This window comes from Aegilops tauschii, chromosome 5 (assembly GCF_002575655.3).
Source record: "Aegilops tauschii subsp. strangulata cultivar AL8/78 chromosome 5, Aet v6.0, whole genome shotgun sequence".
Classification (NCBI taxonomy): Eukaryota; Viridiplantae; Streptophyta; class Magnoliopsida; order Poales; family Poaceae; genus Aegilops; species Aegilops tauschii.
The window spans coordinates 85,242,050-85,267,619 of NC_053039.3; the positions used below are offsets into that span (position 1 = coordinate 85,242,050).

General features: G+C 43.5%; 1 pseudogene; it reads left to right on the plus strand.

Annotated features, from left to right (window-relative positions):
* Positions 1-25,297, plus strand: part of LOC141022585 (uncharacterized) — a 33,726-nt pseudogene extending 8,429 nt beyond the window's left edge.
* The last annotated feature ends 273 nt before the right edge of the window (positions 25,298-25,570 follow it).

Consider the following 25,570-nt stretch of genomic DNA (forward strand, 5'->3'; position numbering starts at 1 on the left):
AATCTTTCGACATTGGGGCTGTCGTCGACTTCTTTGCGTTTCCATTTGCAGGCTTGGTTTTTGGCTTCATGGTAGGCGCATTATTTGGGATGTTGGGCTCCTGAGCCCTATACTCCTGGGTGATATTATTTTCGATCTGCATGCGATATTGAAGTACATGTGATGAATAAAAAATAAATATTATTAAGTTACAAAACATTTAAGAAAGACGGAACACAATGACTTACCCTGACGTTACCACGGCCGCGCCCATTGTCATAGTCGAACCGATCTCTCCTAGTGGCTGCACCTTCGGTCCAGTTCCTCATAAGAGGTTGTATGGACAAGTTGGGATTATAGGCGCATTCGCCTTCGACCGGTTGCACCTTCTCCCAGTACAAGTACTACAAAAAATATAAGGATTTAGAGTTAGTACAATACATCACATAAAATTGCAATGATATGATAATTGGCATTATGCAACAGGTCTCATATGTGTACCTGCAAGAGAGCCAAATTGCCTTTCGGCCATTGGCGGAGGTGTTTGCCTTTCTTCACTATGCGAAGGCAATCAAGGAGAACACGCAGGGTGAAGGCATTCCAGTTAATCTTTGAAATACGTTTCACATCATCGACCAAAGCGTAGTACTGCTTTTGCACAATCTTGCTCGACATGGGAGCAATAATTGTTCCTAACAGGACAAGGACTACTTCCCAAAGGAAATCATCGTCGGTGGCTTTACTTTTAATTATGTCCTCAATGAGATTATCTATCGCTATGTTTTCTGATGTCTTACTGAGAAATTGTGGCGGCACCCGCTCCTTGGTGTCCTCGCCTTCTTCAGTCAGAATGTCCGAAGCGGACAGTCCTTGGTTCTCGAGGTTAAAGATGCACTCGACGTCGACCGCACCGAGAGTCATCTCCCCAACCTGCTCTTGTATAATGAATCTGGCCGTGCTGGCCTGAAAATTCTCAATCATATACCTAATCAGTAGGGTACGCATCTTAATAGATGGTATCTGCAGCATGCTGTGCAATGTTGAATCAACCACTCTAGCGCGTTGACCGCTCGATAGAGCTGCAACAAGCTTGCACCATTTCTCAACGGCGCCTACTATTTCTCCATTCAGCTCGTCCATACTGTTGAAAGAAAATATATAACTTCGTGACATTAGCGAAAACTAAAGCAAAAATAACAATAGACATGCCAAAATATAAAACTTTCTAGCAGTAGCTAACACCATGCAAAAATAACACTAATGCAAATATAAAACTAGCACCATGTATACCGCAACACGCAACCAAGTGTTTGCTGACATGAGGCAATAAAAAAATAACTACAATTGGTAATTGAATTTATTTGCATCTGATCAAGTTCTTTGAGTATCAGATAAATTATATAATCAATAAATTTAATATGGTAAACTGTTACTAATTCGTCTGGTTGTCTTATTAACAGGGTGACAAATTGATCAGCTGTAAATAACTAGAGTCTATAGCAATGGTACCTATTTGAGGTTCATCAACATCTAATGCTTAAACCTCTTTAATGTTCTATGTGCACAACAATATAATTGGATCGTGTGACAAAAATATAATTGGATCATGTGACAAAAAATCTATTGCATCATGCTTCTCGAGAAACAACATCTTATTCTACCGTGCTATGAAAGAACCAAAGATTGTTTTCATCTACGCCATCTGGTCAGAACGTATCTAGTCTAGTTGATACTAGTTGAAAATATGTGGTAAACCTAAGTCCATCAAGGCAACGAGACGGAGGAAGTAGCTTGCTATGAAGGCGCGAGGTAAGGAGGACAATTTACTTGATCGGTCGACGAAGATGAAAGAAGTCAGCGATGTGTTGTCGACGTAGTTCGTCGAGGTCGGCCTGCACGTGCGGACGACCTTGATCTTCTTGGGGGTTTTGTGGCGTGTGGGATGCGGCGGACGGAGCTGTCGACGACTCGCCGGCAGGAGGCGATCTAGTCGACGACATGTGCAAGGAGGAGGAGATTATATACGAGGTCGACTCCTAGGTCGTCGTAACTTCCCTGTGGCCAATCTCGCGATCTATATTTTCCTCCGTTGAAGCGAGGCTGAACGTGCTCCTCAATTGTAGGGATTAGGAACATATGGATTAGCACGATCCCAGAATTGTGTAACAGAACGGCAACTACTCCCGTGATCGACGTGCATGGAAAGCGCAGCGTTGTGGGCCCCCACAATATGGATCCGATAGTTATTTGCGGTCTGGGCCGGCCCACCTACCTGCATTGTTTCTTCCCTCAAAATAAATATCATTGGTTCTTCCCTAAAAAAAACTTTTTGTGACACCTATTAGTTATTGTATACTTGTATATGTTCAACAATATTTATAGTATCTCTATCATTTCTACAATATTATACATTCAAATGTATTGTTCCACTTTCCCTTTTAATTTGGTTTTCCTGTTATTTTATGTTTTCTCCTTATTCCTATTTTTTTGTTCATGTTTCATAATTCCATATCACTTCTTCTCATTGTTTTCAATTTCATTTCAAATATGTATGATTAAATGTTGTCCTATTTATGACTTCCTAATTGGTGGGACCGGCAAGGAAAACCACTTTCAGACCTGCCCTCCGGCAGACCCGAATGGTCCTGCTTGTACATGGTGCATGTGGAGGCATGCATGAGATGACCCCAACTTTTGGGACCATGTGGGCATGGCCAATGTGGTCCCCCAGGCCAGGTGTGCACAAATTCAGACACAAAACGCACGTTGCGTCACGTGGGGGCAGTGTTGTAGGGTTTTGTCGCCGGAGAAACCCTAGAAAATGCATCGAGTGACGGAAATGAACGATACTTGTCATGCAGCATGCCATGGTCATCCTAGGGTATGCATAAAGTTTGGGATCATTTGATGGGACCGTCAAGGAAAACCACTTTCAGACCTGCCCTCCGGCAGACCCGAATGGTCCTGCTTATACATGGTGCATGTGGAAGCATGCATGAGATGACCCCAACTTTTGGGACCATGTGGGCTTGGCCAATGTGGTCCCACAGGCAAGGTGTGCACGAATTCGGACACAAAACACATGTTGCGTCACGTGGGGGCAGTGTTGTAGGGTTTTGTCGCCGGAAAAACCCTAGAAAATGCATCGAGTGTCGGAAATGAACGATACTTGTCATGCATGCATGCCATGGTCATCCTAGGGTATGCATAAAGTTTGGGATCATTTGGTGGGACCGTCAAGGAAAACCACTTTCAGACCTGCCCTCCGGCAGACCCGAATGGTCCTGCTTGTACATGGTGCATGTGGAAGCATGCATGAGATGACCCCAACTTTTGGGACCATGTGGGCTTGGCCAATGTGGCCTCCCAGGCAAGGTGTGCACGAATCCAGACACAAAACGCACGTTGCGTCACGTGGGGGCAGTGTTGTAGGGTTTTGTCGCCAGAAAAACCCTAGAAAATGCATCGAGTGACGGAAATGAACGATACTCGCCATGCATGCTTGCCATGGTCATCCTAGGGTGTGCATACAGTTTGGTCTCAATTGGTGAGACCGAGAAGATAAACCTGCTTCTAGTACATGGTGCATGTGGAGGCATGCATGCGATTGTCCAACCTAGATTTGATTTAATAATATTTCAAGTATCAAATAGAAAATAAAATTTATAATTAGGAAGGACAACATATTATCTTACATTTAAAAAATAATTAAAATGTAAAAAAGATAAAATCTATCAGAATGAAGAAGTGAAATAGAAGATAACATATTATCTTACATTTTGGAAATATTTCAAATATAAAGAAGAGAACAAATATTAGAATGAAGAAGTGAAATAAAATAGAACATTTTATCTTACAAACTAAAAATATTTCAAAAATAATAAATATAAGAAATATTAGAATGAAGAATTGAAATAAAACACACCATTTTAGTTTATATTTCGTAAATATTATCAATATACAAAAGAGAACGAACAAATGAAATAAAACACAACAGAATTTGGCATATTTTTTAAATTTTAGTAAACAGTGTTAGAAATAATATAGAAAAAAATAGATTTGATTTTAAATATTAGAAATATAAACAAGAAAAGAAATTTTGGAGTTAAGAAGTGAAAAACAAAGAAAATATAAAACAGATCAGCGCGCGGGTAAGGCTGCCCTGGGCCAGCCTGCCCGAATTGGGCCCAAGGCAGAGCCGCGCAGGGCACAGCGCAGCGCACAGTCGTGGGGTGGTGGGAGTTTAGTCCCACCTCGCCAAGCGAGAGAGCGCCGCACCGGTTTATATACCCGGCTGCGACTCCCCTCACAAGTTCCTATCATATGCAGGCAGTACATTGCCTAACTCTCGTCCCCTCTGCCCCGTGGGCCCTACTAGCAGCAGAAATTCTGCACCACGGGACTGCATCCTGACCCATGAACGGCTGGGTTCCTAGTCGTATGCAGGCCGGGGTGTATGAATTCTCCTGCTCTGGTAGGTGGGCACATTTTTTTGGCATTTTGCCATGTGTTTTGATCTTCAAATCACACAGTAAATTATACACATGCTCGCTTGCATTCAATACACATTTTTTGCATATATGACAAGTTAATGTTTTCACCTTCAAATCATCTAATAAATTTTACACGGTTCATGTGGAGGCATGCATGAGATGACCCCAACTTTTTGCGAGCACGTGGGCATGGCCAATGTGGCCCCCCAGGCAAGGTGTGCACGAATTCGGACACAATACGCACGTTGCGTCACGTCGGGGAACTGTTCTAGGGTTTTATCACCGCAAAACGCCTACAAAATGCATAGAGTGTCGGAAAATAACGGTAGTTGCCAGGCATGCTTGCTATGCTCATCGTAGGGTGTGCATAAAAGTTTGGTATCAATTGGTGAGACCGAGAAGAAAAACCTGCTTGTAGTACATCGTGCAAGTGGAGGCATACATGCGATTGTCCCAACTATATTTGATTTAATAATATTCAAGTATGAAACAGAAAAGAAAATTTATAATTAGGAAAGACAACCATGAAAAGTGAAATAAAAGACAACATTATATCATACATTATTTAAATTTATAACTGTCAGAACAAAGAAAAGAGGAGAATATAGAAAACAGAAGAAAAATTTGAATGAATAAGTGCAATAAAAGACAACATATTATCTTACATTTAAAAAATAATTCAAATATAAAAAATATAAGATCTATTAGAATGAAGAAGTGAAATAAAAGATAAAATATTATCTTACATTTTCAAAATATTTCAAGTATAAAGAAGAGAACAAATATTAGAATGAAGAAGTGAAATAAAACAGAACATTTTATCTTACAAACTAAAAATATTTCAAAAATAATAAAGATGAGAAATATTAGAATGAAGAATTGAAATAAAACACACCACTTTAGTTTATATTTCGTAAATATTATCAATATACAAAAGAGAACGAACAAATGAAATAAAACACAACAGAATTTGGCATAATTTTTTAATTTTAGTAAACACTGTTAGAAATAATATAGAAAAAAAGAGATTTGATTTTAAATATTAGAAAATATAAACAAGAAAAGAAATTTTGGAGTTAAGAAGTGAAAAACAAAGAGAATATCAAACATATTAGCGCGCGGGTAAGGCTGCCCTGGGCCAGCCCGCCCGAATTGGGCCCAAGGCGGAGCCACGCAGGGCACATCGCAGCGCACAGCCGTGGGGTGGTGGGAGTTTAGGCCCACCTCGCCAAGCGAGAGAGCTCCGCACCGGTTTATATATCCGGCTGCGACTCCCCTCCCAAGCTCCTATCAATTGCAGGCAGCACATTGCCTAACTCTCGTCCCCTCTGCCCCGTGGGGCCTACTAGCAGCAGAGATATTCTGCACCACGGGCCTGCATCCTGGCCCATGCATGGCAGGGTTCCTAGTCGTATGCAAGCCGTGGAGTATGAATTCTCCTGCTCTGGTAGGTGGGCACTTTTTTTTGGCATATTGCCATGTGTATTGATCTTCAAATCACACACTAAATTATACACATGCTCACTTGCATTCAATACATATTGTTTTGCATATATGACAAGTTAATGTTTTGACCTTCAAGTCATCTAATAAATTTTACACATGCTCACTTACATGTAATACACATGGATATTAATGGGATTTGGAGGTGATGGGAAAAATCACATTTGTTCAAAAACTGGCTTAAAATTAGTATCCATGTGTATAATGCCCTCTTGAATTAGTATTTATTTGGCACATATGATCTCTTGCACAAACAAAGCTAGGTTTCCAAGGTTTTATATTTTTTTAATTTTTTTATTAATTTATAATGCCCTCTAGACTGACTGGTCAAAACATCGGTCTATACCTCAGGGGGGCATTGTAAAATATTCTTTTTCCAAATTTTCTTTCATAGGCATGATTGGCACATGTGGTTCACCATGTTCAAGAAAGTTTGGGTGATTTGGAGGTGGTGGGAAAAATCACATTTGATCAAAAACTGGCTTAAGTTAGACCACATTTGGTGGGAAAAATAATACATTTGGTCCGATTTGCTTATGGGCAGAGCATGTTGCACATGGCCACAGCATGGGAATTTATTGCACCGTTGCCACAACATGTTCCACATGGCCACAACATGGGAAGTGTTTGCAGCATGCCTGATCAGTGAAGCAACACTGATGCGGCATGTCTGATCATTGCAGCAGCTAAATTCAAGCAGATCATACATCTAAGGAACCATACATCTAAGGAACCATACATCTAAGGAACCATAATGGAAAATTTAAGGGACACAAATATAGATAGCAATATATATTACTACCATAGATAACAGCATCCACACAGCACACTTGCTGATGCAGACACCTCCAAGTTCAGACCACTAGCATATTAGATATGTTTAGACCACACATCACAGTACTACACTTAGATAAAGTTCATACTACATTACCACTAAAAGTTTCCACCATCAGAATACCACATAAAGTTCACCAAAAGAACTGAGGCTTCCTCCATCATACGACAACCAGGGTCTAGGGAAACTACATGTTAGGGTTTCTCAGGACCTTGTGGAGGGCAGAATGCTGAGCCCTGATCTTGTACTCATCACTGCTGATGGATGTAGCCCGACAATGTTCCATCAGATGCTCCAGCAACCCAGACCTGGGCTTGGGCCTGCTGCAGTAGGGGCACCGGTACTTGTCCGTCCTCTAGTTGTAGTACATAGCAGATCCTTGGGCCCTGATCTTCTGCACCACCTTCTCTTCAAAGGACTCGATGTTCCCCTCGACCACATCATCTCCAGATTGATACTGCACACATTAATGACTGACATTAATACATTATGCATTCAAAAACATTAATACTAACTCAATGCAGAAATAACATTTCAACTAGGCCTTACCTCGTACGGATCATCTTCATTAGAGTCATATGGGTAGAAACCAGTCTTGTCCCACTTCCTCTTGTTGCCCACAAGATCCTCCTCCTCCTGCTATATTGTCAAACAAGCACATCAATTACAATGAATTGAATTGCAGTTCACAGAATGTCATTACAAACAAAATTGTGAATGTGAACCACATTGGTATGTTGCAAGTGACCTAATGCTTTCCTTATAAATACAGAATCTACGCAATCAATCAACACACAAATGCTTTCCTTCATAAATGCTAATGAAAATGCAAGCTGGATTCTTGACATTCCCTGGATTAACCCAACACTTTTCTTTTGAGGGAATTCCCCCCAACACTACTTAATGGAAACATATAGTATATTTTGTTGCTAGGATCCTGCCTTGGAATGTTTACTTCATAGTTATACAATAGTGACATCCCAGCTGCATATTTTTGTAATTCATCATAAGTATTTGCACAAGAGGAAAATCTCTGGCCAGGTTAATTTTATGAGGCTGGACAAATGGTGAGTACAACATTTGGTTTATAAAATTTTGGGCAAGGACAATATTTCAAGGCCATGTTACTTTTTTTGAGGCCACCCTTCTGCAATTGTAAAGTGAGTTATCTCTTAGCCCCCTAAATATAAAATTACATCCATTGCTACTAATTACAGAAGCCAACTACAAATTTTAATATGCACAAATTACTGTTTTTGGGATAATGCAGCAAAGCTCCTATACATATTAACATAATGCAGTAGTTAATTAGGTACAACTTCAACTATAAATGCATACATCTCCAACAAACATCTAAAATTTCATTACTTACCTAAACAACAACAAAATATACTATAGATGAATCTTGTATCATCTAAATCAATTCATTGGCACATCAAAATTAATGCATTCCAAATCAAATATGTTTCCATCCAGTATCATTGAACCACATATCAAATCAAATAATCATATATGTCTGCAGCATTGAACTACAGATCTAATAATCATATGACGTCTATCTGACCTTAAATTCCCCCTTAAATAAGGTATTCAACCTCATACTAATTAAAATCTAACAAGCAAAATTCCACTACTAATCTAATAAGCATCTGAAAAAACCCCAAGATGCTTTTATCTCTGAAGCAACGGCATTGCAGAGGATGTTCAATGCTGTAAATATCTCTAAAGCAATGGCAAAATTCCACTACTAACCCAAACTAAATAAGCATAGGCTGCCCCTTCCCCTCTCCTTCAGAAGCCCCAATCCAACACAAACAAATCGAATCTCATAGCCTCTGCCTGACAGGCATCAATCAAGCATCAAAGAACTGCAACTATGACAACATGCATCAATCAAGCATCTAAGAATTGCAACTATGACATGCATAATCCCTAGAACTAATCATCCATTTAATTAATCATCAAGCCAAAGAACTAAAGCAGGCACCAACCCAAACCAATAGAGAAGTATATATTTGACTAATCCATCATCTAATCCTCAAGCCAAACACCTAAAGAATTGCAAAAATTTCACTACTAATCTAATAAGCATCTGAAAAAAACCCCATCCCTCAATCCGGCTACTTCTAACCTAATCTAATAATCATATGTGGTCCACCATTCTTGCACGAATCAAATATAGAAAAACCCTAATGCAGAGAAACCCTACCTCCAACAAATCTAACCAAACAAAGTTCTTGCCACAAACCCTACAATCTAAAAACTACCAACTAAAAGTGAGAAGCAGATACCTTCTGCTCCGCCTGCTCCTCGCTGGAGCCGGCCTCCACCTTCTCCACCTCGTGCGCCTCGCCAGAGCCCGCCTCCACCTTCTGCGCATCGCCGGAGATTGCCAGAGCGGGCGCATCTGGCTGGACCGCGCCGCTGCAGCCCGCCCCCGCCTTCTCCAGATCTGCAGCGGAGGGAGCACCGCGTTGGACGCCGGCACGTCCCCTCACAAAGGTTCCCGCAGCGACCTGCCGCGCCTGCTCCACCAGATCTGCGCCCCAATCAGGGCACTCGCCTCCTGCGTCCGCCATGGCGATGGAGAGGATGCGGTGAGGGAGACGAGTAGGTTGGAGAGGAGAGGGAGTGGGGAGTGGAGAGAGGGAGACGATGCGGCGTGGGGAAATGGTGGGTGATGCGGCCGGAGGTGGTTGCCATCCACATTTATATGATGTGACCGTTTTGGCAACTACCCGTGATACGTGCTGCCCCACGCGCGGGCGGCTGCACGCGTGCACGAAAGGCCGCCGTATACAAATACGTATACGACCGGGCATACGATTTAACCGGGCCCGTACGGGCCTCCCAGGGCTCCTCGACGGCTATACGCGAGGGCAACAAAGACGATCGTGCCCCTCGTTATGAACCCTTTTTGGTTCATGCTGGCCGTCGATGTGTTTTTCCACCTCGCGTTCAGCCTAGGGGAGAGCACCGGAGCAGAAACGGTTTGAGGCATCCGGTTGTAGATGCTCTAAGCGATCGTTCTAAGTGTTGGTCCAATCGAGTTAGGCCTTCTTGATTGCGTTAAAAATACATCTCCTGCAGTTGACCAAGTTCCAAAAGGTTCGGCACCATGAGCCGCCCCGTCCGATTTGTCAATGTCAAAAGATCAGCACGTAGATCTCTTGTTAGTCAAATAATAATGACCTCGCATCCAATTCCAAACACGCTAAACGATACAGCAGGACAACTAATTACTTATATTATTGGTACACAGTCACACTACATCGAATTGTTGAGTGTTAATGATAGCCCAAAATCCTCTTGTAGGAGTAGCTAGCAAGCTAAAATGTCTCTCTCTCCCCCGTGGATGGATCATGCATGGATAAGTAGTGGTGGAGTCCATTTGTTGATGGGCCTGTACGTCAAGATAATGCATGATGCTGCCACCCTTTGCAGGAACCGTGGCTTTTGGCGGAAAGGGCTCCCAAGGGGCACGCACGCGTGGATTGCGCGCTCCAAACAACGATCGATCGATCGATCCGTCACATTCTGAGATTCCATTCCATTACCTTCTCTTCCATTCTATTTCATGGATGAAAGGGGACCAAAGCAAGAAGCTAATTGTAGAGAGGAAGATATCACATTCTCACTTGCTTCGCCACAACGTTAGTATAAGAAATAAATTGAAAATGTGTTTCAACTTGAGCCGATATTAGTTGTGTTGTGCTTAGAGCATCTACAGCGGAACACGAAGACCCCCCTCCCCCTCCCCCTCCCGCGACGCTCCCGCGAGTGTCCGGAAGGCGAACCCTAGCGCCGCCACACACCCTCCCCTCCTCCTCCACCCTCCCTCGCCGCCGCCTGGGGGCGCGAGCGGGTGAAGCCCGGTCGTCGCCGCCGGCGGCGAGGCCCTCTCGGGGGGCTCGGCGCGGGCCAGGTCTCTCGGGCCGGGACGCGGTGCTTGTTGCCGGGCGCGGCGGCGCTCCGGCGTGGGCCAGTGACGGTGGCGTGGCGGTGGCGTGACAACGGCAAGGCGGTGGTGCAGGCCGGCTAGTGGTGTCGACGGCGGTTGCTTCCCGGCAGCGCTTTGGCGCCGCCTCTGGCGCTGCGGGTCGAGGTCGACCGGGTCGCGGGTGGCCGCTCTCTCCGTGGCTCCCTGGTGGGGGAGGGGGGGCACGGCAGAGGTGGAGGTGGGCGTCCCCGTCCAGTCGGGCCCTTTGCGCCGGGACGGCGGCGCTCGGCACGGGAAGACCCCCCTGCTGGCTTCCCTTGGGCGCTGCGGCGGACGATCTGGTTCCCCTTCCCCTCTTCGTCATCCATCGGCGGCCGGTGCGCTCCGGCTGGTCCGGATCTGTGCTTCGGGGGCGAAATTGGTTTGGGGGGGGGGGAGGCTGGCTGGTGGATGGGAGCGCTGTCGTGTGCCAAGTCGCCTATCTTCGCCTTGGGCTGCTCCATCACCCCCTTCCTCCGGTCGGCGTTTGGTCGCGGTCCTTCTCGTGGCAAGGTGTCCGCCGGCGGCTCCGGGGTCGGCTAGGGGTGTGGATCTGGTCAAAGCCGTGTTCTTTGGTGGCTTTTGCGGTGGTCTGGTGGCAGGGCGGCGGTGGGAGGTGCGTCTGTCATGGGCGGACGACGCGTCTCGGTTGCGGGCACGCAGCCATGGCTGCTTGGGCGGCATGGCCGCAAGTGGTTGGCGGATCGGGGATGCGACGGAGGGGTTGGGGTACATCACCTGTCCAGTTCGTGCACTGGCCGATGGTGGCGGGATCCGTGGATGTCGTGTTGTTGGGGAACGCAGTATTTCAAAAATTTACCTACGATTACGCAAGATCTATCTAGGAGATGCATAGCAACGAGCGGGAGAGTGTGTCCACGTACCCTCGTAGACCGAAAGCGGAAGCGTTTAGTAACGCGTTTGATGTAGTCGAACGTCTTCGCGATCCAACCGATCCAAATACCGAAAGTACGACACCTCCGCGTTCAGCACACGTTCAGCTTGATGACGTCCCTCTAGCTCTTGATCCAGTTGAGGTCGAGGGAGAGTTACGTCCGCACGACAACGTGGCGATGGTGATGATGATGTTGCCGGCGCAGGGCTTCGCCTAAGCACTACGGCGATATGATCGAGGTGTGGAAATGTGGAGGGGGGCACCGCACACGGTTAAGAGAAACTTGTGTGTTCTAGGGTGCCCCCTGCCCCCGTATATAAAGGAGGGGGGAGGAGGCCGGCTGGCCCTCCAAGGGCGCGCCAGGAGAGGGGAATCCTACTAGGGCTCCAAGTCCTACTAGGTTTCGACCTAAGGAAGAGGGGGAAGAAGGAAGGAAGAGGGGGAAGGGAAGGAAAGGGCGGCGCCGCCCCCTTCCCCTAGTCCAATTCGGACCCAAGGGGGGGGGGGCGCGGCCAGCCCCTCTTGGCCCTTCCTCTCTTCCCACTAAGGCCCATCGAGGCCCATTAGTTCCCCCCGGGGGTTCCGATAACCCTCCGGCACTCCGAAAATTATCCGGTACCTCCCGGAACTCATCCGGTGTCCGAATAACATCGTCCAATATATCGATCTTTATGTCTCGACCATTTCGAGACTCCTCGTCATGTCCGCGATCTCATCCGGGTCTCCAAACAACCTTCGGTCATCAAATCACATAAACTCATAATACAAATCGTCATCGAACGTTAAGCGTGCGGACCCTACGGGTTTGAGAACTATCTAGACATGACCGAGACACATCTCCGGTCAATAACCAATAGCGGAACCTGGATGTTCATATTGGCTCCTACATATTCTACGAAGATCTTTATTGGTCAAACCGCATAACAACATACGTTGTTCCCTTTGTCATCGGTATGTTACTTTCCCGTGATTCGATCGTCGGTATCACCATACCTAGTTCAATCTCGTTACCGGCAAGTCTCTTTACTCGTTCCGTAATGCATCATCCCGCAACCAACTCATTAGTCACATTGCTTGCAAGGCTTATAGTGATGTGCATTACCGAGAGGCCCCAGAGATACCTCTCCGATACACGGAGTGACAAATCCTAAACTCGATCTATGCCAACTCAACAAACACCTTCGGAGACACATGTAGAGCATCTTTATAATCACCCAGTTACGTTGTGACGTTTGATAGCACACAAAGTGTTCCTCCAGTATTCGGGAGTTGCATAATCTCATAGTCAGAGGAATATGTATAAGTCATGAAGAAAGCAATAGCAATAAACTTAACGATCATTATGCTAAGCTAACGGATGGGTCTTGTCCATCACATCCTTCTCCTAATGATGTGATCCCGTTCATCAAATGACAACACATGTCTTTGGTTAGGAAACTTAACCATCTTCGATTAACGAGCTAGTCTAGTAGAGGCATACTAGGGACACAATGTTTTGTCTATGTATTCACACATGTATCAAGTTTCCGGTTAATACAATTCTAGCATGAATAATAAACATTCATCATGATATAAGGAAATATAAATAACAAATTTATTATTGCCTCTAGGGCATATTTCTTTCAGTCTCCCACTTGCACTAGAGTCAATAATCTAGTTCACATCGCCATGTGATTTAACACTGATAGTTCACATTAACATGTGATTAACACCCATAGTTCACATCGCCATGTGACCAACATCCAAAGGGTTTACTAGAGTCAATAATCTAGTTCACATCGCCATGTGATTAACACCCAAAGAGTACTAAGGTGTGATCATGTTTTGCTTGTGAGAGAAGTTTAGTCAACGGGTCTGTCACATTCAGAGCCGTATGTATTTTGCAAATTTTCTATGTCTACAATGCTCTACATGGAGCTACTCTAGCTAATTGCTCCCACTTTCAATATGTATCCAGATTGTGACTCAGAGTCATCCGGATCGGTGTAAAAGCTTGCATCGACGTAACTCTTTACGACGAACTCTTTATCACCTCCATAACTGAGAAATATTTCCTTAGTCCTCTTAGGTAACTAAGGATAACTTTGACCGCTGACCAGTGATCCACTCCTGGATCGTACCCCCTTGCCAAACTGATGGCAAGGTACACAATAGGTTTGGTACACAACATAGCATACTTTATAGAACCTATGGCTGGGGCATAGGGAATGACTTTCATTCTCTTTTTCTATTTTCTGCCGTGGTCGGGTTTTAAGTTTTACTCAACTTTACACCTTGCAATACAGGCAAGAAATCCTTCTTTGACTTTTCCATTTTTGAACTACTTCAAAATCTTGTCAAGGTATGTACTCATTAAAAAATCTTATCAAGCGTCTTGATCTATCTCTATAGATCTTAATGCCCAATATGTAAGCAGCTTCACTGAGGTCTTTCTTTGAAAAAACACCTTTCAAACACTCCTTTATGCTTTCCAGAAAATTCTACATCATTTCCGATCAACAATATGTCATTCACATATACTTATTAGAAAGACTGTAGTGCTCCCACTCACGTTCTTGTAAATATAGGCTTCACCACAAGTCTGTATAAAACTATATGCTTTGATCAATTCATCAAAGCGTATATTCCAACTCCGAGAGGCTTGCACCAGTCCATAAATGGATCGCTGGAGCTTGCACACTTTGTTAGCACCTTTAGGATCGACAAAACCTTCTGGTTGCATCATATACAACTCTTCTTTAAAAATCCATTAAGAAATGCAGTTTTGACATCCATTTGCCAAATTTCATAAAATGCAGCAATTGCTTAACATGATTCGGACAGACTCTAAGAATCGATACGAGTGAGAAACTCTCATCGTAGTCAACACCTTGAACTTGTCGAAAACCTTTTTCGACAATTTGAGCTTTGTAGATAGTAACACTACTATTAGCGTCCGTCTTCCTCTTGAAGATCAATTTATCCTCAATGGCTCACGGATCATCGGGCAAGTCAATCAAAGTCCATACTTTGTTCTCATATATGGATCCTATCTCAGATTTCATGGCCTTGAGCCATTCCGCGGAATCTGGGCTCATCATCGCTTCCTCATAGTTCGTAGGTTCGTCACGGTCAAGTAACATGACCTCCAGAACAGGATTACCGTACCACTCTGGTGTGGAACATACTCTGGTTGACCTATGAGGTTTGGTAGTAACTTGATCTGAAGTTTCATGATCATCATAAGTAACTTCCTTACTAATTGGTGTAGGTATCACCGGAACTGATTTCTGTGATGAACTATTTTCCAATTCGGGAGAAGGTACAATTACCTCATCAAGTTCTACTTTCCTCCCACTCACTTCTTTCGAGAGAAACTCCTTCTCTAGAAAGGATCCATTCTCAGCAAAAAAGATCTTGCCTTCAGATCTGTGATAGAAGGTGTACCCAACAGTCTCTTTTGGGTATTCTATGAAGACGCACTTCTCCGATTTGGGTTCGAGCTTATCAGGCTGAAGCCTTTTCACATAAGCATCGCAACCCCAAACTTTAAGAAACGACAGCTTAGGTTTCTTGCCAAACCACAGTTCATATGGTGTCATCTCAACGGATTTAGATGGTGCCCTATTTAACGTGAATGCAGCTGTCTCTAATGCATAACCCCAAAATGATAGTGGTAAATCGGTAAGAGACATCATAGATCGCACCATATCTAATAAAGTACGGTTACGACGTTCGGACACACCATTACGCTGTGGTGTTCGAGGTGGCGTGAGTTGTGAAACTATTACACATTGTTTTTAAATGAAGGCCAAACTCGTAACTCAAATATTCGCCTCCGCGATCAGATTGTAGAAACTTTATTTTCTTGTTACGATGATTCTCCACTTCACTCTGAAATTCTTTGAACTTTTCAAATGTTTCAGACTTGTGTTTCATTAAGTAGATATTCCCATATCTGCTCAAATCATCTGTGAAGGTCAGAAAATAACGATACCCGCCGCGAGCCTCAACACTCATTGGACCGCATACATCGGTATGTATTATTTCCAATAAGTCAGTAGCTCGCTCCATTGTTCCGGAGAATGGAGTCTTAGTCATCTTGCCCATGAGGCATGGTTCGCAAGCATCAAGTGATTCCAAAAGTCCATCTGCATGGAGTTTCTTCATGCGCATTACACCAATATGACCTAAACGGCAGTGCCACAAATATGTTGCACTATCATTATCAACTTTGCATCTTTTGGCATCAATATTATGAGTATCACTGCGATCGAGATTCAGTAAACCATTTACATTGGATGTAAGACCATAGAAGGTTTTATTCATGTAAACAGAACAACAATTATTCTCTGACTTAAATGAATAACCGTATCGCAATAAATATGGTCCAATCATATTCATGCTCAACGCAAACACCAAATAACATTTATTTTAGGTTCAACACTAATCCCGAAGGTAAATGGAGTGTGCGATGGTGATCTTATCAACCTTGGAATCAATTCCAACACACATCATCACCTCGCCCTTAACTAGTCTTTGTTTATTTTGCTACTTCCGTTTCGAGTTACTAACCTTAGCAACTGAAGTGGTATCAAATACCAAGGGTTTGCTATATATGAACACTAGTAAAGTACACATCAATAATTTGTATATCAAATATACCTTTGTTCACTTTGCCATCCTTCTTATTCGCCAAGTATTTGGGATAGTTCCACTTCCAGTGACCACTCCCTTTGCAGTAGAAGCACTCAGTTTCAGGCTTAGGTCTAGTTTTGGGCTTCTTCATGGGAGTGGCAGCTTGCTTGCCATTCTTCTTGAAGTTCCCTCTCTTTCCCTTGCCCTTTTTCTTGAAACTAGTGGTCTTGTTAACCATCAACAATTGATGCTCTTTCTTGATTTCTACCTTCGTTGATTTCAGCATCACGAAGAGCTCAGGAATCGTTTTCGTCATCCCTTGCATATTATAGTTCATCACGAAGTTCCAGTAACTTGGTGATAGTGACTGGAGAACTCTATCAATCACTATCTTATCTAGAGGATTAACTCCCACTTGATTTAAGCGATTTGTAGTACCCAGACAATCTGAGCACATGCTCACTGGTTGAGCTATTCTCCTCCATCTTGTAGGCAAAGTACTGTTAGAGGTCTCATACCTCTCGACACGGGCCTGAGTCTGAAATACTAATTTCAACTCTGGGAACATCTTATATGCTCCATGACGTTCAAAACTTTTTTGAAGTCCCAGTTTTAAGCCGTAAAGCATGCTGCACTAAACTATCAAGTAGTCATCATATCGAGCTTGCCAAACGTTCATAACATTTGCATATACTCCTGCAATAGGTTAGTCACCTAGCGGTGCATCAAGGACATAATTCTTCTGTGCAGCAATGAGGATAATCCTCAGATCATGGACCCAGTTCGCTTCATTGCTACTAACATCTTTCAACTTATTTTTCTCTAAGAACATTTAAAAAATAAATGGGGAGCTACATCGCGAGCTATTGATCTACAACATAATTTGCAAATACTACCAGGACTAAGTTCATGATAAATTAAAGTTCAATTAATCATATTACTTAAGAACTCCCACTTAGATAGACATCCCTCGAGTCATATAAATGATCACGTGATCCATATCAACTAAACCATGTCCGATCATCACGTGAGATGGAGTAGTTTTCAATGGTGAACATCACTATGTTGATCATATCTACTATATGATTCACGTTCGATCTTTCGATCTCAGTGTTCCGAGGCCATATCTGCATATGCTAGGCTCGTCAAGTTTAACCCGACTATTCTGCACGTGCAAAACTGGCTTGCACCCGTTGTATTTGAACGTAGAGCTTATCACACCCGATCATCACGTGGTGTCTCGGCACGACGAACTGTCGCAACGGTGCATACTCAGGGAGAACACTTATACCTTGAAATTTAGTGAGGGATCATCCTATAATGCTACCGCCGTACTAAACAAAATAAGATGCATAAAAGATAAACATCACATGCAATCAAAATATGTGAAATGATATGGCCATCATCATCTTGTGCCTTTGATCTCCATCTCCAAAGTACCGTCATGATCTCCATCGCCACCGGCATGACACCATGATCTCCATCATCTTGATCTCTATCAACGTGTCGTCACATGGTTGTCTTGCCAACTATTGCTTTTGCAACTATTGCTATCGCATAGCGATAAAGTAAAGCAATTATATGGCGCTTGCATCTTATGCAATAAAGAGACAACCATAAGGCTCCTGCCAGTTGCCGATAACTTTAACAAAACATGATCATCTCATACAACAAATTATATCACATCATGTCTTAACCATATCACATCACAACATGCCCTGCAAAAACAAGATAGACGTCCTCTACTTTGTTGTTGCAAGTTTTACGTGGCTACTATGGGCTTCTAGCAAGAACCGTTCTTACCTACGCATCAAAACCACAACGATTTTTCATCAAGTGTGTTGTTTTAACCTTCAACAAGGACCGGCCGTAGTCAAACTTGATTCAACTAAAGTTGGAGAAACTGACACCCGCTAGCCACCTGTGTGCGAAGCACGTCGGTAGAACCAGTCTCATGAACGTGGTCATGTAATGTTGGTCTGGGCCGCTTCATCCAACAATACCGCCGAATCAAAGTAAGACGTTGCTGGTAAGCAGTATGACTATTATCGCCCACAACTCTTTGTGTTCTACTCATGCATATAACATCTACGCATAGACCTGGCTCGGATGCCACTATTGGGGAACACAGTATTTCAAAAAATTTACATACGATTAAGCAAGATCTATCTAGGAGATGCATAGCAATGAGCGGGAGAGTGTGTCGACGTAACCTCGTAGACCGAAAGCGGAAGCGTTTAGTAACGCGGTTGATGTAGTCGAACGTCTTCGCGATCCAACCGATCCAAGTACCGAACATACGACACCTCCGTGTTTATCAGCACACGTTTAGCTCGATGACGTCCCTCGAGCTCTTGATCCAGTTAAGGTCGAGGGACAGTTCCACCAGCACGACCGCGTGGCAACGGTGATGATGATGTTGCCGGCGCAGGGCTTCGCCTAAGCACTACGATGATATGATCGAGGTGTGGAACTATGGAGGGGGGCACCACACACGGTTAAGAGAAACTTGTGTGTTCTAGGGTGCCCCCTGCCCCCGTATATAAAGGAGGGGAGAGGAGGCCGGCTAGCCCTCCTAGGGCGCGCCAGGAGAGGGGAATCCTACTAGGACTCCAAGTCCTACTAGGTTTCCACCTAAGGAAGAGGGGGAAGGGAAGGAAAGGGGGGCGCCGCCCCCTCCCCCTAGTCCAATTCTGACCCAAGGGGAGGGCGGCCAGCCCCTCTTGGCCCTTCCTCTCTTCCCATTAAGGCTAATCAAGGCGCATTATTTCCCTCGGGGGGTTCCGATAACCCTCTGGCACTCCGATAATTATCCGGTACCTCCCGGAACTCATCCTGTGTCCGAATAACATCGTCCAATATATCAATCTTTATGTCTCGACCATTTTGAGACTCCTCGTCATGTCCGTGATCTCATCCGGGACTCCAAACAACCTTCGGTCATCAAATCACATAAACTCATAATACAAATCGTCATCGAACGTTAAGTGTGCGGACCCTACGGGTTCGAGAACTATCTAGACATGACCGAGACACATCTCCGGTCAATAACCAATAGCGGAACCTGGATGCTCATATTGGCTCCTACATATTCTACGAAGATCTTTATCGGTCAAACCGCATAACAACATACGTTGTTCCCTTTGTCATCGGTATGTTACTTGCCCGAGATTGGTATCACCATACCTAGTTCAATATCGTTACCGGCAAGTCTCTTTACACGTTCTGTAATGCTTCCCACAACTAACTCATTAGTCACATTGCTTGCAAGGCTTATAGTGATGTGCAGTACCGAGAGGGCCCAAAGATACCTCTCCGATACACGGAGTGACAAATCCTAAACTCGATATATGCCAACTCAACAAACACCTTCGGAGACACCTGTAGAGCATCTTTATAATCACCCAGTTACGTTGTGACGTTTGATAGCACACAAAGTGTTCCTCCGGTATTCGGGAATTGCATAATCTCATAGTCAGAGGAATATGTATAAGTCATGAAGAAAGCAATAGCAATAAACTTAACGATCATTATGCTAAGCTAACGGATGGGTCTTGTCCATCACATCATTCTCCTAATGATATGATCCCGTTCATCAAATGACAACAAATGTCTATGGTTAGGAAACTTAACCATCTTTGATTAACGAGCTAGTCTAGTAGAGGCATACTAGGGACACAATGTTTTGTCTATGTATTCACACATGTATCAAGTTTCCGGTTAATACAATTCTAGCATGAATAATAAACATTTATCATGATATAAGGAAATATAAATAACAACTTTATTATTTCCTCTAGGGCATATTTCCTTCACGTGTTCCTCCCTGTAGGCTCCGTCGTGGTGCTCCCTCTCCTCCATCTCGCTCCGGTTGAAAATTGATCTCTGGATCGGACGGTGGCGACATTCCGTGGTGGTCGTACCCTTCTTGGAGGCATCGTGTTGGGGCCCTCGGTCCGGCATGGTTCGTCACACACCCTCCCGGATGATTGCTCTTGGGGGTCTTCGTCGGTGCTAAGTGGTTCCTTTTTGCACATCTTGTAGGTGCTTGGTTGTTGTTCAGGGTGTGTTTCATTGCCCGGCTTCCTTGTATCTCGCCTTGGGTGTGTGTGGTGTGAGTTTGTATCGATGCTTTGGATGTAGTGGTGATTGCTTTATAATATAAAGCGAGGGGAAACCCTTTTTCGTAGAGCATTGATGTCTACTACACAACCTTCTTCTTGTAGACGTTGTTGGGCCTCCAAGTGCAAAGGTTTGTAGGACAGTAGCAAATTTCTCTCAAGTGGATGACCTAAGGTTTATCAATCCGTGGGAGGCGTAGGATGAGGATGGTCTCTCTCAAGCAACCCTGCAACCAAATAACAAAAAGTCTCTTGTGTCCCCAACACACCCAATACAATGGTAAATTGTATAGGTGCACTAGTTCGGCGAAGAGATGGTGATACAAGTGCAATATGGATGGTAGATATAGGTTTTTGTAATCGGAAAATATAAAAACAGCAAGGTCACTAATGATAAAAGTGAGCACAAACGGTGTTGCAATGCTTCGAAACAAGGCCTAGGGGTTCATACTTTCACTAGTGCAAGTTCTCTCAACAAGGATAACATAATTAGATGATATAACAATCCCTCAACATGCAACAAAGAGTCACTCCAAAGTCACTAATAGCGGAGAATAAACAAAGAGATTATTGTAGGGTACGAAACCACATCAAAGTTATTCTTTCCGATCAATCCATTGGGCTATTCCTATAAGTATCACAAACAGCCCTAGAGTTCGTAGTAAAATAACACCTTAAGACACACATCAACCAAAACCCTAATGTCACCTAGATACTCCAATGTCACCTCAAGTATCCACGGGTATGATTATACGATATGCATCACACAATCTCAGATTCATCTATTCAACCAACACAAAGAACTTCAAAGAGTGCCCCAAAGTTTCTACCGGAGAGTCAAGACGAAAACGTGTGCCAACCCCTATGCATAGATTCCCAAGGTCACGGAACCCACAAGTTGATCACCAAACACATACATCAAGTGAATCAATAGAATACCCCATTGTCACCACGGGTATCCCACGCAAGACATACATCAAGTGTTCTCAAATCCTGAAAGACTCAATCCGATAAGATAACTTCGAAGGGAAACTCAATCCATTACAAGAGAGTAGAGGGGGAGAAACATCATAAGATCCAACAATAATAGCAAAGCTCGCGGTACATCAAGATCGTGCCAAATCAAGAACACGAGAGAGAGAGAGAGAGATCAAACACATAGCTACTGGTACATACCCTCAGCCCCGAGGCTGAACTACTCCCTCCTCATCATGGAGAGCGCCAGGATGATGAGGATGGCCACCGGTGATGATTCCCCCCTCCGGCAGGGTGCTGGAACAGGGTCCCGATTGGTTTTCCGTGGCTATAGAGGCTTGCAGCGGTGGAACTCCCGATCTAGGTTTCTTTCTAGGGGTTTTTGTATTTATAGGAATTTTTGGCGTCGGTCTCACATCAGGAGGGGTTTCCGAGTCATCCACGAGATAAGGGGGTGCGCCCAGGGGGTAGGGCGCGCCCTCCACCCTCGTAGATGGCTCGGGACTCTTCTGGCCCAACTCTTTTACTCCGGAGGCTTCTTTTGGTCCATAAAAAATCATCAAAAATTGGCACATCAATTGGACTCCGTTTGGTATTCCTTTTATGTAAAACTCAAAAACAAGGAAAAGACAAAAACTGACACGGGGCTCTAGGTTAATAGGTTAGTCCCAAAAATCATATAAAACAGCATATAAATGCATATAAAACATCCAAGATGGATAATATAATAGCATGGAACAATCAAAAATTATAGATACGTTGGAGACGAATCAAGCATCCCCAAGCTTAATTCCCGCTCGTCCTCGAGTAGGTAAATGATAAAAAATAGAATTTTTGATGTGGAATGCTACCTAACATATTTATCAATGTAATCTTCTTTATGGTGGCAAGAATATTCAGATCCATAAGATTCAAAACAAAAGTTTAATATTGACATGAAAACAATAATACTTCAAGCATACTAATAAAGCAATCATGTCTTCTCAAAATAGCATGGCCAAAGAAAGCTATCCCTACAAAATCATATAGTCTGGCTATGCTCTATCTTCATCACACAAAATATTTAAATCACGCACAACCCCGATGACAAGCCAAGCAATTGTTTCATACTTTTGATGTTCTCAAAATTTTTCAATCTTCACGCAATACATGAGCATGAGCCATGGACATAGCACTATAGGTGGAATAGAATGGTGGTTGTGGAGAAGACAAAAAGGGAGATGATAGTCTCACATCAACTAGGCGTACCAACGGGCTATGAAGTTGCCCATCAATAGATATCAATGTGAGTGAGTGGGGATTGCCATGCAACGGATGCACTAGAGCTATAAGTGTATGAAAGCTCAAAAAGAAACTAAATGGGTGTGCATCCAACTCGCTTGCTCATGAAGACCTAGGGCATTTTGAGGAAGCCCATCATTGGAATATACCAGCCAAGTTCTATAATGAAAAATTCCCACTAGTATATGAAAGTGATGATACGTCTCCAACGTATCTACAATTTTTGATTGTTCCATGCTATATTATATTCTGTTTTGGACATTATTGGGCTTTATTATACACTTTTATATTATTTTTGGGACTAACCTATTAACCGGAGGCCCAGCCCAGAATTCCTGTTTTTTTGCCTATTTTAGAGTTTCGCAGAAAAAGAATATCAATCGGAGTCCAAACGGAATGAAACATCGGGAACGTGATTTTTGGAACGAACATGATCTAGAGGACTTGGACCCTACGTTAAGAAAGAAACCAGGAAGGCACGAGGTAGGGGGCGCGCCTACCTCCCCCCCAGGCGCGCCCTCCACCCTCGTGGGGCCCATGTTGCTCCACCGACGTACTTCTTCCTCCTATATACCTACGTACCCCCAAACTACCAGATACGGAGCCAAAAACCTAATTCCACCACCGCAACCTTCTGTACCCGTGAGATCCCATCTTGGGGACTTTTCCGGAGCTTCGCTGGAGGGGGCATCGATCACGTAGGGCTTCTACATCAACACCATAGCCTCTCCGATGATGTGTGAGTAGTTTACCTCAGACCTTCGGGTCCATAGTTATTAGCTAGATGGCTTCTTCTCTCTCTTTGGATCTCAATACAATGTTCTCCCCCTCTCTTGTGGAGATCTATTCGATGTAATCTTCTTTTGCGGTGTGTTTGTTGAGACCGATGAATTGTGGGTTTATGATCAAGTTTATCTATGAACAATATTTGAATCTTCTCTGAATTCTTTTATGTATGATTGGTTATCTTTGCAAGTCTCTTCGAATTATCAGTTTGGTTTAGCCTACTAGATTGATCTTTCTTGCAATGGGAGAAGTGCTTAGCTTTGGGTTCAATCTTGTGGTGTCCTTTCCCAGTGACAGTAGGGGCAGCAAGGCACGTATTGTATTGTTTCCATCGAGGATAACAAGATGGGGTTTATATCATATTGCATGAGTTTATCCCTCTACATCATGTCATCTTACTTAATAAGCGTTACTCTGTTCTTTTGAACTTAATACTCTCGATGCATGCTGGATAGCAGTCAATGTGTGGAGTAATAGTAGTAGATGCAGGCAGGAGTCGGTCTACTTGTCGCGGACGTGATGCCTATATACATGATCATACCTAGATATTCTCATAACTATGCTCAATTCTGTCAATTGCTCAACAGTAATTTGTTTACCCACCGTAATACTTATGCTCGCAAGAGAAACCACTAGTGAAACTTATGGCCCCCGGGTCTATTTTCCATCATATTAATCTTCCAACACTTAGCTATTTTTATTGCCTTTTATTTTACTTTGCATCTTTATCATAAAAATACCAAAAATATTATCTTATCATATCTATCAGATCTCACTTTCGTAAGTGACCGTGAAGGGATTGACAACCCCTTTATTGCGTTGGTTGCGAGGATTTTATTTGTTTGTGTAGGTGCGAGGGACTCGTGCGTGGCCTCCTACTGGATTGATACCTTGGTTCTCAAAACTGAGGGAAATACTTACGCTGCTTTACTGCATCACCCTTTCCTCTTCAAGGGAAAACCAACGCAGTGCTCAAGAGGTAGCAAGAAGGATTTCTGGCGCCGTTGCCGGGGAGGCTTACGCAAGGTCAAGTCAAGATTTGTACTCCCGACAACGATCCATTTCTGGCGCCGTTGCCGGGGAGTCTACGCACAAGTCAAGACATACCAAGTACCCATCACAAACTCATCTCCCTCGCATTATATTATTTGCCATTTGCCTCTCGTTTTCCTCTCCCCCACTTTACCCTTGTCGTTTTATTCGCCCTCTCTTTTCCGTTCGCCTCTTTTTCGCTTGCTTCTTCTTTGCTTGGGTTACCATGTGCCTTCTATTTGCTTGCATCTTTGCTTGCTAAAAATTTATTGTTATGTATCCACTTAAAGTGTTCTACTTGGATCATTTTTGATCCTTATGCGCTCGTGCTGACACCCCAACTAGCCTAGTTCATGGGAAATCTTTAGATGAGCATGCTTATTTTGTGCGTCACCGTTTGTCTGAAAAAGGGAGACTCTTATGGAATCAAATAAACAGATTGCTGTGTTATGCTTGGAATCTTTGTGAAATTTGTGATTTTACTTGTTGCTCTAAGAACCCTAAAAAACACCTTCCCTACCTTTGTGAGCTTAATGAAAATGAAATCTTATCTTCTTATGCAAAGGGTGTTTATAGTTACTATGATATCGAACAAACTGAAGAATTTTTTGCTTTTAAGGGTGCTTATGAAGTTGCTTCTTTGATTGAAAAGTATGATATTACTCTCTACGAATCTGAAAATTTTGACATACTTAAATATTGCTATGAAAACTATGCTCATATTGTCTATGTCAAAGAATTTATTGAGAGAATAACCGTTGCTTTGGAAGAAAATAATGATACGCATGAATCTGTAGATAATGATGATTCCGATGATTTGTTTGAAATATCCCTTGATGAACATAATGCTTGCTATTCTTGTGGCCATGATGCCAATATTTATGAAGATGAATTTGCTATAGTTCCTTATGTTAAACATGAGATCGTTGCTATTGCACCCATACTTGGTAGTTCCTTTGATGAGAAGCATGATTGCAATGTTATTATAAATCCTATTAATGTCAATTGTGCTAATAATATGCAAAACCCTAAGCTTGGGGATGCTAGTTTTTCTATGTCTACTATTTGTTGCAA